General features: G+C 44.4%; 1 protein-coding gene across 5 annotated transcripts in view; it reads right to left on the reverse strand.

Moving 5' to 3' along the window:
- PACSIN2 (protein kinase C and casein kinase substrate in neurons 2) overlaps positions 1–19,041 on the reverse strand; it is a 58,384-nt gene that overhangs the window by 30,486 nt on the left and 8,857 nt on the right. Inside the window, exon 1 of one of the 5 annotated variants that reach the window (XM_069967978.1) lies at positions 17,039–17,134. The exons of 2 other annotated variants lie outside the window; for them this stretch is intronic. The gene's annotated coding sequence lies outside the window, so the exon portion shown is untranslated. Of the gene's footprint in view, positions 1–9,145; positions 9,396–17,038; positions 17,135–19,041 lie in introns of those variants that run through there. 2 more of the 5 variants (XM_069967972.1, XM_069967965.1) reach the window with 2 other exon arrangements.

Below are 19,041 nucleotides of genomic sequence, written 5' to 3' on the forward strand. Positions count from 1 at the left end.
CAGATTCAGACAGCCTGTCCCAAGAGCGAAAAAAAAAAAAAAAAAAGGAGGAAGGAACTACCGACCCATCCTGACCAATATTTATCCAGTACGACTACATTCTCGAAAAACGAAATGTCGCACCCCCTCCCAGAGCTCAAAAATGTCACATTAAGTCGATGACTGCGGCGAACCGGCTGTCACATTTTAATACCACCCTGCAAGGAGTCCGCTCCTGACCTAAAGTGTCATGGCTGTAGCTGTCTAGACAGCCGCCTGACACTGTGCACTCGCCATGCTGTCAGAATTAAAGGGCAAATAAAGCCAATGTTGCTAATGAGCAGCAACCATAGACAGTCACTCATTTCTATGGTATTAGGAGACCCCTCCGAGAAGAGTCAGCCTTTTCTGGACACATGATGTACGCAGCTTATCTGTGAATTAATAGCGTCTTTACGTAAAGCTTTTTATATATATATATATATATATATATATATATATATATATATATATATATATATATATATATTTTCGTGCTTGGTTAATGTCCTTTTAATACGGGAACTATAGAGGCGTATAATCCCAGAGCTTTGTATTAAAATTCATCTTGGGTCAGAAGAAAATCCTCTACATGATGATGGAAATCGCTGCCCGAATAAAGCAATCTACTAAAAAAAAAATTGGGGTTACCGCAGTGTTAAAGCGTCTTCTAGATTAAGAGGGGAGTTTTATACAAAACAATATATTTTCTATGAACTGGTTTTACGACCATTGGGATCTGGCATCTGGCGGTAAACCACCTCAAGGAAACTTCCGGCCCAACTCTACTGGCAATTGCCATCTTCCCTTATAACACAATCCCTTGCCCCATACTGCTATATCATTGTTATAATTTTGTTATAAGTTATATAGGTGGGACGGCTATTGCCAGTAGAGTTGGGCCTGAAATTTCCTTGAGGTAGTTGACCACCAGATGCAAGATCTATATATTCAGCATATAAAATGGTCAATGGTATAGCCATCTGGAACATCTACTATGTGGCTTGGAAAGGGGTTGTCCATTTTTTGTTAGTAGAGTCCATCTACTAACTTGGTCCCAGTACTTAAATTCCTTAATCCCTTCCTTAATACTTAAATTGCAATCTGTGGATTTAGGCAGCAAGTGTTCAGTTTCCCTACAGCACTCCAGCAGGAGAAAAGAGGTATTACACTCTGCCAACTGAAATCAAGGTGTTGCTCGTTATATGCATGGACATGATGGGTCTTCGAGAGAGGGAGAAGCTCTATATAGTTGACATTCCAAAGGAGGAATACCAAAGAAGGAATTGGGAAATAGGTTTAATATACTGGACAGTCCCTTTAAGGATATCTTATAACCCTAAAGAGCCCCTTTAAAAAAATATATTTATAGTGACAATGAACCAATGTATGCAAGCCAACACACAATATCTCTATCAGAGATGACCTGGGAGGCCACCATACACGTAAGATGGTTGGCCACTCCTTCATAGTTAGAGGTCAAAGCAATATTCGAGCATGAGTCAAGCATGGCCAGAGAACCTATTAGAGCAAACATGTCTAAAGGCCATCGTATAATTATTGCAATAACCTAGAACGAAGATTTATTCTGGAAGGAATAATAATGGGTCTCCAGGGACCTCCACTCCGAAGACTGGTGAGATATCCTGCGGACCGGATACAAGACTAACACATCTCGGCAGCAGCAGCAAGAACGTAGACCTACCGACAACCACAAATTACTAAAAATAACAAAAAGAGGAGAGAAAGAAGGTGTGAAGCTGCCACATTTGCCGGCTGGTGTTATATCGGGCACGACGCCTCGATAGCCCCCGCCATTCATGTAGCCTCCCCTCTAATTAAATCCTATTGACTCCAGATCAGCGCTGAGAGGGCTTAAGTCACCTGATCTGGGCTTTAACATGTATAAGCCTTTCAGTGCTACAGATGCTCCGCGTGGAGAGAGCACCGTCAGGGTCTTAATGCCGGCGTGTCAAATGTAGGATACTCGAGCAAGACGTCCTGGAGATAAAGGAAAGACGAGGGACGACGGGGGATTAAGAATCAATTACTGACATCATAATTGGTGATTCTCAAGGTAGATGTAGCTTAAAAGGGATTTCTTATACCAACGATGCATGGGATTGGTAGGAGTCTAACGGCAGGGACGCCTACTGATCACAAGAACAGCCGAGGGGGTCCACTGATCTCATACAAGATTCGAGAGCCCAACTAATCATGAGATTCGTGGTGGTCACCCCCACCAACTGTGAAATCTGACCAATGGCACCTACCACTGACCACGACAATAGGGGTGGGTATACAGCTATTGGGACTCGCATAGAATAGGGGTTGGGTTCTGACACTGGATCCCCCCCTTGCTGATCCCAAGAACATGGATTTGGTCAATGATAACAAGAGGAGGAGTAGGGTCCAACTACTGGAACTCCCGACAGATCACATAAGACCACTGGGACTCCAACCAACCGTAAGGTCAATGGTGGACATTAGACACCTTGGACCAGTCAAGGAAACAGGGGTGGGCATCCAACAATGACAACATGGATGGGCATGACCAATGGTACCCACATTGACCATGAACATAAGGGTGGGCATCCAACCACAGGGACCAACATTGACCATGGGACAAGGAGTAAGGTCCAACTATTGGGACCCCCACTGATGAAGAGAATAGGGGTTGGGGGTCTGACACTAGATGTGTTCACTGATCACAACGTGGGATTTGGCAAATGATAACAAGGGTCCAATTACAAGAACCCCCTCACTGGGACTCCAACCAACCATAAGGTCCATGGTGGGTACTGGACACCTTGGACTCCAACCAGTCAAGGGAACAGGGGTGGGCGTCCAACCACAAGAATAGGGGATGGGCATCTGACCAATGGGACCTACTTTGACGACGAACATGGATTTGGCCAAAAATAATGAGAGGAGAAGTAGGGTTCTACTATTGAGATCAGGAGACTAGGGGTTGGGGTGCCTACTGGGACCCTGACTAAACCCACGAACAAGGTTTGGAGGGGAAAATTTAGGTGGGCGAGTAAAGATTTCACCCAGTGGTCCAGGGACTTTTCTGGCTGGAAGTAAAAGCTGAATGGCCAGCAATGTATAGCTCTCTAGAGTGCGGCATGCTGGGACTTTTAGTTATATATCCAGCACATAATACTAGTACAATAAAAGAACAGCGGCAGCTCGGGCCGGCGGCCACAGCGTTTTAAGTCTGCCAGCTATAAGCTCAAGCGCACGGGCATAAAAGAGTTGCCTGGAAAGCCGATGTTTTCTCACAATATATGGAAGGAAAAGTCGTCTGCGGGCGCACAATAAGGAGCGAAGCAGCACTCGGATCAAGGTCGACCTCCCCGCCGCTGCCGCTCATTCAGGTAATGCAGCAGTGTCTTCTTACTTTTTTCAAACACATGTGCAGAACGCCCCAGGCCACCGGCGAGCAGCCATAGCAACAGCGGAGGGAAGAGACGGGGTCTTGTCGTACAGCGAGGGTTATAAATAGCCCAGAGTACGAGATGCCAACTGAGAGGCGCACTGACTCACCCATCACCCACAATGCCATGGACTATTACAACAAATAAGACTGGAAGGAGGGAAAGGAACGCAGGGTGGAGAGGGTCCTATGCTACATTACACGCAATACATTGATTTGTGTAATACCTAGTTTCTCCTGCGGGGGCACTGCAGGGAAATGAAACACTGCCAGGTTTCACCAGAGATTGTGATCGCCAGAGATTTCATATTTTATGATCAGATTATAACAAGTAAGGGAGGAGAACCCCTTTAAAAAGCGCTATTCAGATATGGACGGTTGTACAATACGAAGAACAGGAATGTAAGTTCCGTGTAAAGAACAGCAAAAAAATAAATAAAAATTCTTCAGATCTTCCTTATATGGAAAGAAGAGAAGTCGGGAAAGGTCTGCCAAGAACATCGAGATCAGCTAATAATAATCTGTCCACGCAGCGAGATCACGTAAATCAGCGATCGGGAACAAGCCGCCATAATCTGAGGGGAAATCTCACAAGAAGCAAATAAATTTAGAAGATCAAAGATACAGGGAAGGGAAATATATACTGTATACATCATGGGAAAAGCCCAACTTTATTCCCAAGGGAGACTAATGCTGACCTGTACAATAATTGGAGGTAAGACCCCAGCCCACCAGGACTGTGGGAACTACCCTCCCCCCAACCCCCTAATATCCTAGATTACTAGGGACATATTCATTATCCAATATCCCAGGACCACCGGAACAGTTTATATTAACCTATCCAGTAAACTAGGCCGCCAGGGAAAAAAGGTGACATGTCCATTGCCCTAGACCACCAGGACAGTGGGCATTAACCACTTCACTTCCCCAGAAAACCAGAGAAGAAAAAAAAAAAAAACTCATCCAATACTCTATACTGCCAGGACAGCTAGCACTAACAACTAAAGCACTCTAGACTACAAGGGCAGGAGGCAATAACTTATAGAATACTCTAGACCACCAGGACAGGAGGTTTTACCCTTTCAGTAGCCTAGAAGACTAGGGAAGCATGCATTAACTCAACACCTAGGTGTTTGCACTCCCCTCTCAAGTACCCTAGACTACTAGTGCAGAAGGCAATAACTCACCTAGCACACCAGGACAACTGACACTAATCCCCACAGTGCCTTAGGTGAACAGAGAAGACACTAACTTGATAAATACCCTAAACCACAAGGACCATAGGCATCAGCGTTTTCAAGTACAAAGTAAAAAGGCAGCAATTCATCCAATACTCTAGCCCACCAGGCCAGTAGGCTTATCCCATTGAACAACAGGGAAAGAATGCATCAACAACCTAAACTAACATGGCAATATAAAGGCGATAACTTATACTCCAATTTATAGTCCAATACCAGCTACTACTAACCCCTTTATTACACACGGTACCAGAGAAGAACACCTTAGACCACCAGGACTGTAAGTATTAACCCCTCCAGGATCCTAGACTCCTGAGAGTATGAACTAACTTGACAATCACCATAGACTATGAGGAAAGCAGGTACCAACCTATTTCGTATTCAAGGTGTCAAAGGAAGAAAGCAATAACTGGTGTAATACCCCTAGACCACCAGGGAGCTTGCACTAGCCCTCACAGTATGTAGTCTAAAGTGAAGATGACAAATACCCCAACCCACCAGGACAGCAAGCATTAACTTCTTCAGTAATAAAGCAAGACAATAACATAAAACCACCAGGGCGGCAAACATTAACCCCCTCAGCACCGTAGGCCACCAGAGACTCTGGCACCAACTAAAGACGACCACTATAGCAGATACAGAAGGAATATTAACCATCTACTACCCGGACATTGCTTCCCCAAGACGATGAAACAATAGAGCGGTGTAATGGATCAGACATCTGCTGCAGGTCCGGCTTCTCCGGCCCACGGAGTTAACAACTGCGCCCACCCCCTCACTGCAGCGGCCGCTGCAGGGGAAATTTAACACTACGCGGCGGCCATTGGAGTGAGTGGCAGATTATGTAATGCTAAAACGCGTGGTGTCCTTCAGGATGAGATCTGCTGCTCTCTGTTCTGGTTCATGGAGGGGGCACAGGGATAGGGGGAGATTGCCCCTCAGGACGGATACTGGGACCAGTGTGTATTGCAGGCAACCATATGACTTAGGCCGGCTATATAGCGTCTATGGCTGGTGGCCAGAGTATGGATGAAGGATAGCCCTCCCGTCCTCACCATGTATAGGCACACTCACGAGGTCACACTGGTCTACTATGAGGCACAGGCATCAAAGGGTTAAAGCCGAAATGTCAGAAGTTATTAGAAATATATAAGATGGAAGAGGCCACGAACCAAGGGTTACTCCAAGGAAGAGAGAAGAAAGTCACAGAGTCTCAGCAAATTACCTAATAATAGCAACAAAGGGACCGAGGAGAAGAGCGGCACTGCCAGGGGGAAAGTCAGAGCAGAATAGTGAGTGCAGCTCTGGAGTATAATACAGGATGTAACTCAGGATCAGTAATGTAATGTATGTACACAGTGACCTCACCAGCAGAACAGTGAGTGCAGCTCTGGAGTATAATACAGCATGTCACTCAGGATCAGTACAGGATAAGTAATGTATGCACAGAGTTACATCCTGTATTACTGTATACGCCAGAGCTGCACTCACTATTCTGCTGGTGCGGTCACTGTGTACATACATTACATTACTTATCCTGTATTATATCCCAGAGCTGCACTCACTATTCTGCTGGTGGGGTCACTCTGTACATATATTACATTACTGATCCTGAATTACATCCTGTATTATACTTCAGAGCTGCACTCACTATTCTGCTGGTGGGGTCACTGTGTACATATATTACATTACTGATCCTGAATTACATCCTGTATTATACTTCAGAGCTGCACTCACTATTCTGCTGGTGGGGTCACTGTGTACATACATTACATTACTGATCCTGAGTTACATCCTGTATTATACTCCAGAGCTGCACTCACTATTCTGCTGGTGGGGTCACTGTGTACATACATTACATTACTGATCCTGAATTACATCCTGTATTACTGTAGTCACCGACGATCTGTACAGGATAAGTAATGTAATGTATGTACACAGTGACCCCACCAGCAGAATAGTGAGTGCAGCTCTGGAGTATAATCCTGGATCGGTAACCTGTTATGTACAGAGCATTATCATGTTTGTATAGTAGTAGTAGGGTAAAGGTTGCTCTTAAAAAGGGAAAGTTACAGAGTCTGTGCAGGTTGTTCAGCTATTCCGCTCCACAGGAGGTGAATGGGGATGAAAACATCTGCAGACGCCTGGAACTGGTTAATCCGCATGAATGGAGAATCAGCTACAATGACAGCCATGAATTTACAATGCAGCAGCGACGGCCGTGGCCACATCCAGGCGTCTCCACCGCAGAGCTGGTGAACAATAACCTCACTGTCAGGACGTCATTTACCAGGGAAACGGCTAACAGCCCAATTATGGATTTCATGGGAGATTTCCATCGCCGTCAACCAATAACACTGTCTGTGCAAGACCGTCTATACACCAATGTGGCTGGTATATAGGTCAGGACCCCCTTTAGAGTCCTGATTTTGCATCATACCTCCCTATTATAAAGCTTCCTATAGAAAACTGACTCTACTGCCACCTAATGGATGACGCTTCATTACAAGTCCATGCAGAATACAAAAATTTGCATATTTTTCCCCCATGATGCATTGCAAGTATTAAGGTCTCCTCAGTAACATGGTAACACGGTAACATGGCAGCAATGGACGCTATTATATTCCATATTATCCGGTTTGTATCGACATTGATGTCTCATAGGGAAACAGAGCAATAAACCTGAATTACAGAAGATCTCAAGAAATCCCTTTTCATTATGTTAAGCTCTTCCTATCATAATAATAATAATTCTATTTGTCTGCCGCAGACGTAAATAAAGCACCACGTCCAGACGGCCGGATCCAGACGCTGAGCCAATGAGCCGTGGACGGGTGCAGAGGCGGCTATGGATAAAGAGTTTGTCTTAAAGGGGATGTCTTATGGTTATCTGTGGAGCAGAGGGACCACCTGACCCCTGTCTGCTGTGTAAGGGTCTACAATGGGCAGAAGAGCTTACAGGATCTGCTACCAGACACCACAGGACACCTTCACAGCTCTATAGAGTCCAGGCCTCCAGGCATCATCTTCCTCCCCATTCAATGGCGGCCTATATACCTGTACAGAACAATTCTTTTATCCCTGGCGCGCACACACAATATATTCAGTAACACCTCCTACATAGACCAGATGGATCGCACAACGCGAATTAATCATCATTCTCAGCAGAGAGGTGAAGCGTGGGAGGAGTCTCCATCTATCCCCCCTCCTCCCTCCAGACATGTGACGCCTCTATTTACATTGTGGGAATAGATAAAAATAATTATTAACACACACACACACACATTATATAATTATATATATATATATATATATATATATATATATATATATATATATATATATATATATATTTGCAGAACCAATGGATTATTCATAGAACCGGAATGAAGGATGAAACGGAAGGTCATGGTCCCTAGCCAAGTCCGTATTATAGTCCTTATACACTACTATGTCTCTCTGTGTATATGTATGTTTAATATATATATATTACATATACATACACACACGTTACAGTCCCGATATATTCCATACAAAAGGTTACTGTCCCTATATACTCCATACACAATATAAGCCGGCAGCTAATCCCACTATAGATTGCAGCGACCAAAATGAATGCAATACACAGTATTTATACACATGTAGTAGAACTGAATTTAATGCAATACTAATGGGTTAATATATACACACACACAGGTAGGTGTGTGTGTGTGCGCATGTATGCGTGTATGTATGTGTGTCAGTGTGTGTGTGTGTGTGTGTGTGTATGTATGTATATATAGACAAGTGTGTGTGTGTGTGTATAATATATATATATATTTACACACACACACACACAGGTGTGTGTGTGTGGGGGGGGGGGGCACGCGGGTATGTATGCATGTGTGTGTATACAAGGGTATGTATGTATATCCAAGTGTGTGTATGTATGCATGCATGCATTTATGTATGTGTGTATATACAGGGGTGTGTGCGTGTGTGTGTGTATGCATATGCATGTGTAATATATATTATTTTTCGTATTCTAACAAAATGTAGATAAGTATACATGTATAGATATAAACACAGATCTGCATAAAGCTCTACTTGTACTTATATATGCATGCCTACCTACATTTAGGCATCTTTCTCATTATATATGTAGATATATCTACCGCTCTCCACACATATATATATTTATTACACACACACACACACACACACACACACACACACAGCAGTGCCGGATTTGTCACTCCCCTGTTACGCTTCCATCCCAAGCCCAATAAGCCACCCTATATGCGCTGTACTCTACAGCCAGACCAGCTCTGCTACATCTCTTCATTCAGTTAACAAAAAGGCTGCTTCTCCTGCATCTGGTCTTAAGACACGGAGATAATGGCTTAAGCCTCCCCCCAGCCCCCCTTTCATACACCGCCAGCTTAGAGGGGGTCTCCTCGGTACGCCTCACCTGTACGGATGGTGATACAGATAGCAGGGCAGCAGATGGCGGCGGCAGCAGCGTGTGACATTCAGGCTCCGGGTACTTACAGGCGGCTGGTGGTGGTGGTGGTGATGGCGGCAGCGCGGGGCTCTGGCTGCATTGTTGGCATTCAGCCGGCAGGCACCTGCACTATTCCTGCACAGCTGCTGTGACCTTTTCCCATCCGCACAATCCTCAGCCAGAAGGTTTCATCATTTCCTGTGTGCAGCGTAAATCCTTGCAGCTCAGGGTAAGGTCATTCCTGCACACTGCAGCAGGGATCCCGCACCCTCCTCCTCATTGCTGCCAGTGCTGGGACCTGTTTACATATTGCAGCAGAGCCAGCAGCGCCCCCCTCCCCCCCACACAGGTACAGCAGTCACACGGCAAGGTAAATCCCAACCTGGCTTAAAGGGTTAAATCAAACCCCCTCCAAATAACGCATCTACGTCTATACATCAAAAGGATTTCCGTAACCTTCCACATATGCCATGTATGATAGCAGAGCAGGGGAGGTTTCCTATGGGAGATTTGCTGCTGCTCTGGACAGTTCCTGACATGGACAGAGGTGGCGGCAGAGAGCACTGTGTCAGATGAATGTGAATAAAGAGATGGCACCCCTCTCTTCTTCTGTTTGTGTATGGTATTACAGGTCAGTAAATGGAGCAGAGTTGTAATACCAAACATGACCCAAGGATCGGGTGGCGCTGTTTTTTTTGGATGTATGTGAAAGGGAACCTGTCACGGTGAAAATGCTACCTAAGCTATCGGCGTCATGTTATAGAGCAGGCGAAGCTGAGAAGATTGACATATATCTTTATGGTAAAATATTCAGTATAACTTGTAATTTACTAGTTGAAATCTCTGCTGTTTCCATGCTAAAAAGAGTCCAGCCCATTGAGTGACCCCACCCACTGGACTCCTTACCACAGAATGACCAGGGATTTCAATCAACATGTTACATGTTATACTGAATCTTTTCCTATATAGAATATATAATATATATCTCTCAATCTGCTCAGCTCCTTCTGCTCTATAACATTATGGCAATAGATTAGATAGCATTGTCTTGGTGTGGGGATTTAAAGGGAACCTATCACCAAGAGAATGAGATCTAATTTATCACCATCATGTTATAGAGCAGGAACAACTGGGCAGATTGATATATATCTTTATAGGAAAATACATAGTATAACTTGTAATATGTTGATTGAAATCCCTGATCATTTTGTGGTAAGGAGTCCAGTGGGCGGGGTCACTCAATGGCAGGACTCTTTAGCATGGAAACATCAGAGATTTCAACAAGTAAATTACAAGTTGTACTGAATCTTTTCCTTAAAGACATATATCAATCTGCTCAGTTCTTCCTCCTCTAAAACATGATGGTGATAGGTTTCCTTTAAATCCCTTTAGAACAGCAATCCTATAGGGACAACCCCATTCTCTATCTATAAGAATGAATAGGACCTCAGACCCCATCTCTATTAGCCAGAGCCACTAAAACTTAATCCACGTGTGTGTGTATACATACATACATACAGACAGTGAGGGTGACATTTATCAAACATGGTGTAAAGTGAAACAGGCCCAGTTGCCCCTAGCAACCAATCAGATTCCACCTTTCATTCCTCACAGACTCTTTGGAAAATGAAAGGTGGAATCTGATGGGTTGCTAGGGGCAACTGGGCCTGTTTCACTTTACACCATGTTTGATAATTCTCCCCCTGTATGTATAAACTGGATAATAGACATGGGTCGGGAGTCCCTTTTCATTTTTATACATAAAGAATAGGTTTGCCCCTATAGGATTGCTGCTCTGAAGGGATTTCTAGGCTTAATAAAACAAAAATCCAAAAAACAGTGCCACCCCGATCCTCGGGTACCTCTATCTATCTCCTATCTAATCGCTCACCTATGCTGACTTTGCTTTTCCGGCATCTTCTACCTGTAGGCCACAGAGCTTGCAATCTATTGTCCTCCAGGGTAATGTCCTCACTGTTTACATTGTTCTTTGATTACGAGAGCAGTAAAAAAATAAAAAAAATAAAAAAAAAATGGCGTAAGATCCGTCAGCACCGCAGCTATAAATATGTCACCACAATAGGGACCTTTGTCCTGTACGGTGGAGACAAGGAAGCGCTGAGCCCAGGACTATGGAGCCGCTGACAACTTCATACAGGGAATGTTTTAGGAAAAACACTGCCTGATCGCCAAACGCAGAGCAAGGTTTACAGTCAGAGGGTGATACGGAAAAAAAAGTGTACACACCCGTGTCATTCACCTCTACAGGGATATATATTATATATATATATATACACACACACACATATATACACACACATATACACATATAAAAATATATGTAGTCCCCTCCATTGGCGCGACACCTTAAATCCAGCTTAAGAGGACATGAAATAGCCCATTGTTCTGGGTGACAAGTCCTGGCATGGCGGCGAACAGATCAAAAAAGTCAATTATGTAAAAAAAATTATTTTTTTTTTTTTTTACAGGGCACGGGAGGAAGGACGCAGAGATCACAGGAAATATGAGGGGAAAACACCTACAAAGCAAGTGTAGGACTGTGAGAAAATTCTGGAAACCAGAGCAGATTTTTAAAATCTGACCCGTTTTTATAACCATCAACAACGATAACAAGTCATTGTTGCCCATAGCAACCCATCATGACGCAGCTGTACTGTGACCGTTTGTTGCCCGCAGCAACCAATCACTGAGCGGCTTTCATTTTAGAAAAGTGGAATCTGAAATGAGATTTGTCCTGTAAGGCTAGGTTCACACTGCGTTTTCAGCATCCGTTTAACGCATCCGTTTTTTGCAAAAAACGCATGAAAAACGGATTGCAAAAAACGGATTCATTTGTGTGCATCCGTTTTTCCATTGACTTCCATTATAAAAAAAACGGATCCGTTTTTTTTTGGCGGACCAAAAATCATTGCTGACCCTATTTTTCTGGACGTTAAAAAAACGGATCCGTTAAACGGATGCTGAAAACGCAGTGTGAACCTAGCCTAACTGGTTGCTTTCTCCAACAGGATTCATAAACTGTCAACTAGGCGGTTTGAATGTTGCCTAGCAACAGGTGGCGGCGACAAGGCCACCATTCCATATACCAGTGGCCCAAATAGCCCCAAAATGGAAGCTGCCTCAAGGTATAGGCCTTTAAACAGTATCAATTCGGTGCCATGATGCTTTTAGCCAAGGTGCCAAATCTTGGAAGACCCTTCAACAGGGCAAGGAAAGCTCTTCGACCCCTTAACTTCAACCCAAAACAGTCCAACCACATAGGCTTACCTATATAACATTTAGGACTGATGGTTGGATTGCTCTTCATCATAGAGTCAGATGGTCACCATTTACCTAGACCAGGTTTCCATACACTTTCTCCAGTAGGTGTTGTCAAGGGAAGTATCAAACATGGTGGATTCCAGCACTGGAGATGTTTAGCAGTGGCTCAGCCAAACAGAGCTTACATGTGTATGGAAAGTAAAGCTGATGGCCAAACAACCATCCCTCCTCAGCTACTGAAGGTACATGGCCACCTTTAGATTGTAGCAAGTCACCACCATGCCAACCACTGGTCCAAACATCATCTCACCACCATTGTAAATTCCATCCAAGCCAACCCCATTACCAGTAGAAGAACCAATGAACCAGTATGGCGCAACAGGTCGAGTACTATTATTACAACAAGTAGTGTTTACGGTGTCCCGGCCCTCCAATAGCACGAATGTTCCCAGTTAGTGACAGGTCAAAATTATAATTAACAATTCCAAAATTAAATTCCAAACACACCCACGAACTCGGCACTCCCCGGAAAGATGAGAAAAATGAACCTAATGATAGAACACATGGAAGGACATGAGAAAATGTGACTACCGATCTAACGATCCACCCAGATGGGGCGTGACTGGGACACAAGGTAAAATACATTGTGTTGTGACCACATCAACTTTCTTCTGGCGACTTCTCAGTCCCTGTCAAGGTCAATAGAATGAATGTAAAATAACCTTTCCCCCCGTAGAGAAAAACACCTATACCAGCGTGGCTTCCAACCAACGTACCTGCCTGCAAATTTCCATCGAATGACCATGGAGACTAAATGGGGTTCCAAACAACTTTTGGTAGGAAGAGAAACCAGATGAAGCCCTCAACCTTATCTGAAGAAATATAAACACAGAATAATGTCTTCCAACATTGACAAGTCCAAGTGGTAGGATAAAGAATCAGATGAAGCCCTCAACCTTAACTGAAGACATCTACTACCCAATAATGTCTCCTAAAGTCCAAGTGGTAGGACAAAGAACCAAATTTAGCCCTTATGTTCTTTATAGAACGAACAAGAAACCTTTGGCAAGTCCTTTAATTCTGTCAAGTTTGAACCAAGTCATATTGTGATCATCAATATGGCCACCATAAAAGAAGAGGACAGTTATCCATCTTTAGCTGAACACACACAGCTGTTGGCGGGAATGCTTGACCCCCATACAAATGCACACTTGCCTCGACCAAGCAACATCTGAAGTCGGGGAGGTGTCGGGAGGCCATCATAGACATTAGATGGTCGGACAATCCAACCAAAATCAGTGGGTCCTTCCACCACATAATGTGTATAGCCATCTATACACAACCCAACCCTTCTTTGTAGATCTGTTGTAGCATAATAAGCATAGGGTTGGTGGATATCAATCACTGTTGTAATGGTAATCGACCAACATTCATCTAAGAAGGAAACACAAATATGACTTTTGTTTACAGAAGATGTCATTTTAGCAAGAATTGTTGCTGCCGAGTTGTGAATATGGAAAATACTAAACCATTCTTAGTAGAGGTGAAACTTGAGTCTCTTAGGTTCCAAGAGTGCAAAATTTTATAACAGGGTCATAGTCTGATGTCCACGTTTACCTAGACTCCCTAGTGCTGCATCCAAACGACAAACGATCGGACTCCACCATAGCCTGGGTGCGACTGGTACACCTGTGCCCTTAAAACTTTTATAGTCCACAAACTAAGCTGGAATTACACATAATGGGTCAAACGTAAGTCCAGAATCAGATCAGGTGACTTTCTCTGAAGTGGTCCACCTCGAATGGACCATGGACCTACTTAGTGGTTAACTATATTCAACAAAAAGTCATTGACCCAAGACTATGGAATTCACTATGCTCTTGAACAGGGTAAAAATTAAACCCTCTATAGAGGAAGGGGAGGACACTTTGATGACCCTGGATGCCAATTTCACAATTTGTAGACACTCCAGGATAAGAAGCCGAGGCATGCACTTAATATTTTACTAACTGCATGAATAATGTAGGAAGGCTGCAGGATAGCTCTCAGGTCTGCACACAATGACTCCTCAGAAGTAAAAGAGCTTAAGAAGAAGTTTAAGAGGAGAATCCACTGGAGAGAAGTTGTATCTGATCCGCACCTCCATTGGGATGGTCCTACCCAACCAGTGGGAGTACTAAGTAAATACTATACCCAAATTTTTGAACAGCAAAATTCCATAGAGTGACCATCCAGGTGAACAGCGTGATCTTATACTGAAGCATAAAAACTCCATTTACATTTCGCTGTCTCCCGACGCTTTTATGAAAGGGTCTCTTCGCTTATTGAGCCTCGGAAAAGAGATTCAAGATACATCAACGTGCCGCCTCTGGCAAACTCTGTTCTAGTTTTCAAAAGATGCAGACATAAATCAAGCCAGCCGAGGAGAAGAAAGGAAGCTCCGCTCAAAGACAAGGAATATAAGCCAGCGGAGAACGGGGAGCCACGTCTTATAGAGTGTCTACATTTATTTTATCAACAGAGACGTCTCCTCCCCAGATGAACGGGATCCTCCTCTCTCCCTGGAACAATACTTCGGGCCTCTCTCCAGGACAGACCACTTTATATTAGGACATCTAAAAATATTCTTCAAAAAAAGCCAAAGCTACTGGGTTGGAAGCCAACTCTAGAGCCAAAAATTTACTAATAATCATATACACCTGCTTTGGCATTACTCCCTTTTTGCCCAAATAGTGAAAGTACACAACTGTAACGTTAGCCCAATTTGCCAATTTAGGCAGGGTTGGCCAACTACCTTATGTTTATATGGGAATCCCCAACTCTAGCCCAACATATCACGTTGGTGGAAAGAAGGATCAGGTGTCTTGGATTACAACATGTCCAATCCTTTTGTTCCCAAGAAAGTTAAAGGGGGTATTCCAAGATCCCCAACAATAACAATCCCAAGGAAAACCAACTGATCAGTGGTGACTTAAAGGGGTAGTCCACCCAAAAAAATTTTCTTTCAAATCAACTGGTGCCATAAAGTGCCAGAGATTTGTAATTCACTTCTATTAAAAAATCTTAAGTCTTCCAGTACTTATTAGCTGCTGTGTGTCCAGCAGGAAGTGGCGTTTTCTTTCCTGTCTGACCCCGTGCTCTCTGTTGCCTCCTCTGTCCATGTCAGGAACTGTCCAAAGCAGGAGCAAATCCCCATAGAAAACCTCTCCTGCTCTCCAGACTGGAAATAATACAACTTCCTGTTGGGCATACAGCAGCTGATAAGTACTGGAAGGCTTGAGATTTTTTAATAGAAGTAAATTACAAATCTCTGGCACTTCATGGTAGCAGTTGATATGAAAGAAAAAATTTTTTGGTGGACTACCCCTTTAACGATTTGGAGACACCCCCCTGCCCCCCCCCCCCCCCGCCATGAGGATAATGGTGGCTTGTCCGTAGCCACGTAAGTCAGGTCACAACTGACCTTCTATTCTCATGTTTGGTTGGAGTCCCAGACAAATTAGAAAGTTATCCCGTTAAAGGGGTTATCCAGCGCTACAAAAACATGGCCACTTTCTTCTAGAGACAGCACCACTCATCTAGAGTATGGATGGAGTTTTGTAACTCAGTTCCATTAAAGTGAACGGATATTAATTGTAAACCACATCTGAACTGCAGACAAGAGTGGTGCTGTCTCTAGAAGAAAGTAGCCATGTTTTTGTGGCACTGAATAACTCCTTTAATAGGGATAACTATTACTCTTGGACTAACCCTTGTCGGTAGTAAAACATGGGTATAAATAAGCCCATGACTGCATAGGGCTAGTTACCATGATTTCGAGCATACCTTTTCTATTTCAATAGCCCTCCCCATCAATGGGATAGAAGCGTTTTTTCGTTTATATGTAAACGAGGTTCAAGTGCCCAGGGGGCGTTGCCCAGTAGAGCAAGAGTAAAGGTAAGTGTTCTTTATCTAAAGGCTGTTCGTCAAACAGCGAACATGGATGCAAGTGGGCCATGGACTGGACTTTGCTGCACTGAGGAACACCCCCTGGGCACCTAAGCCTCATTTGCATATTTTTAAAAAATTGACTTCTATCTCATCAGTATAGAGGACTATGGAGACAAAATAGGTATGTCCGCAGTCCCGTAGCTTTGTCTAACCATGTGCTTATTTACACCCATGTTTTCTGCGGAAAGGTCGAGCTTAAATGCTGGCTGACCCAATAGTAGATGTCCCGATCTGGGCCCTGGAATCCAGCGAAAGACCTCATTAGTCAGTCAGGACCCGTCCAGGATACTCACTGGGCCGAGAAGATGGGAGATATAAAGTCTGGAATTGGATTAGGTCTGTCTGGTCATTTCTAATGATTACGCACTTGACTATGCCAATCTTTCTCATCATTAGCGGCTTCTTTGTAGTCAGCCAAATCGTGATTCACTTACTATTTCATGGACCACGTCTATTACAGTTTTGTTGGTCCTGCAATAAGAATGTGCTTACTAAAAAAATACATAATTGCGCATTTTACAAAAATCCTGGAAAATGGTGTTTCCCAATGAGGGTGTCCATTAATGTGGCGTCTAATGGAGAATGTACCTCCGTCTGGTCGTAGCCAAGGAGTGGGGAGGAGCAATTGGCCTGAAAACATCAATCCTGGATTACGCCCTTATGAATCACCTATGGCTTTCCAGCTGTTCCAAAACTTTAACTGCAAGCATGCCTACTGGAAGATTACAACTGCAAGCATGCCTACTGGAAGATTACAACTGAAAGCATGCCTACTGGAAGATTACAACTGAAAGCATGCCTACTGGAAGATTACAACTGCAAGCATGCCTACTGGAAGATTACAACTGAAAGCATGCCTACTGGAAGATTACAACTGAAAGCATGCCTACTGGAAGATTACAACTGAAAGCATGCCTACTGGAAGATTACAACTGAAAGCATGCCTACTGGAAGATTACAACTGAAAGCATGCCTACTGGAAGATTACAACTGAAAGCATGCCTACTGGAAGATTACAACTGAAAGCATGCCTACTGGAAGATTACAACTGAAAGCATGCCTCAGCGGCTGCAGATTGGCAAGGCAAGCTGGGAGTTGTAGTTTTGCAACAGCTGGGGGGGCCACGGACTGTCAGGCCATTGTGGCCATAAAGCTGTTGCAAATCTACAAATCCCAACATGCCGCTGTTGAGGCATGCTTGCAGTTATTTTCCAGCAGGCATGCTTGCAGTTGTAGTTTTGCAACAGCTGCTAGGGGGCATGCTGGGCACTGTAGTTTGCAATAGTTGGAGAGCTATAGGCTGGGAAGTACTGGGCACCATGTTCAGCCTGACATGCTGGACTATGCACCAATTTTGTTTCGGTTGCATCTTGCAAAGTATCCATCATATACTTCCCATCATGTGATGCAAATATTGTGAGACCCAATGGGAAGCCATACTGTCACCCTAGCTTGCAAGATGCAGAGTACTGGTAACAATGCTGTGGGGAAAGGGCACCCTGGCCTATGGATGCACATACCCATAGCCGACATCTGTAAAGCAGCTGGCATCCTCAAGTGTAAGATTATTGAATCTCTTCCAATAAATTAAACACGTCTTAAGTTGTTAATACGATTGATCGCCTTCCCCTTACATTATTCAACAGCGAGCGTAAAACAGATTACCCCTCGGTGTATAAAGTATAATGGAAGCATAAGGAAAGCCGCGATGCAGACAAGTGACGCATCATAACATCCCCCCTTCAATGCAAGACGTTACAGGCGAGAGCCCCCCGGGGACAATGTCACATTAGACAGGACATGGTATGACTTCTATAGTGATGAATGGTGCCCGCAGGGACTGTAAGGTGATGCCCCTGAATCTATACTGCTGCAGGGAAGGTCTGCAATGCTACGCCGCAAAGAGCTGACGGAACAGTCGCAGGGCTAAGTACTGCAAATGAGATTACCGCGTCTGAAAATAGTGCCAACGTGAGGAGGGGCAAGGGGGGTAACGCAGGCACAAGGGCAGGGATGGACAGCGGAGGACGACGACACTGCACAGGACCACTAATATGTGTACCATGATGGGGAGCCCCTCTCACGATGTGTACCATGATGGGGAGCCCCTCTCACGATGTGTACCATGATGGGGAGCCCCTCTCACGATGTGTACCATGATGGGGAGCCCCTCTCACGATGTGTACCATGATGGGGAGCCCCTCTCACGATGTGTACCATGATGGGGAGCCCCTCTCACGATGTGTACCATGATGGGGAGCCCCTCTCACGAAGTGTACCATGATGGGGAGCCCCTCTCACGATGTGTACCATGATGGGGGAGCCCCTCTCATGATGTGTACCATGATGGGGAGCCCCTCTCACGATGTGTACCATGATGGGGAGCACCCTCACAATGTATTCCATAATGGAGACCACTATCATGATGTGTACCATGATGGGGAGCACCCTCACAATGTATTCCATAATGGAGACCACTATCATGATGTGTACCATGATGGAGGAAGTGGCCGATACCAAAGCCTTGAATCAGGGCATAATGGAAGTTGTGGTTTTGCAACCGCAGGACTGGGGGACATTGGTCATTGTTG

This window comes from Dendropsophus ebraccatus, chromosome 1 (genome assembly GCF_027789765.1).
Source record: "Dendropsophus ebraccatus isolate aDenEbr1 chromosome 1, aDenEbr1.pat, whole genome shotgun sequence".
NCBI classification, from domain to species: domain Eukaryota; kingdom Metazoa; phylum Chordata; class Amphibia; order Anura; family Hylidae; genus Dendropsophus; species Dendropsophus ebraccatus.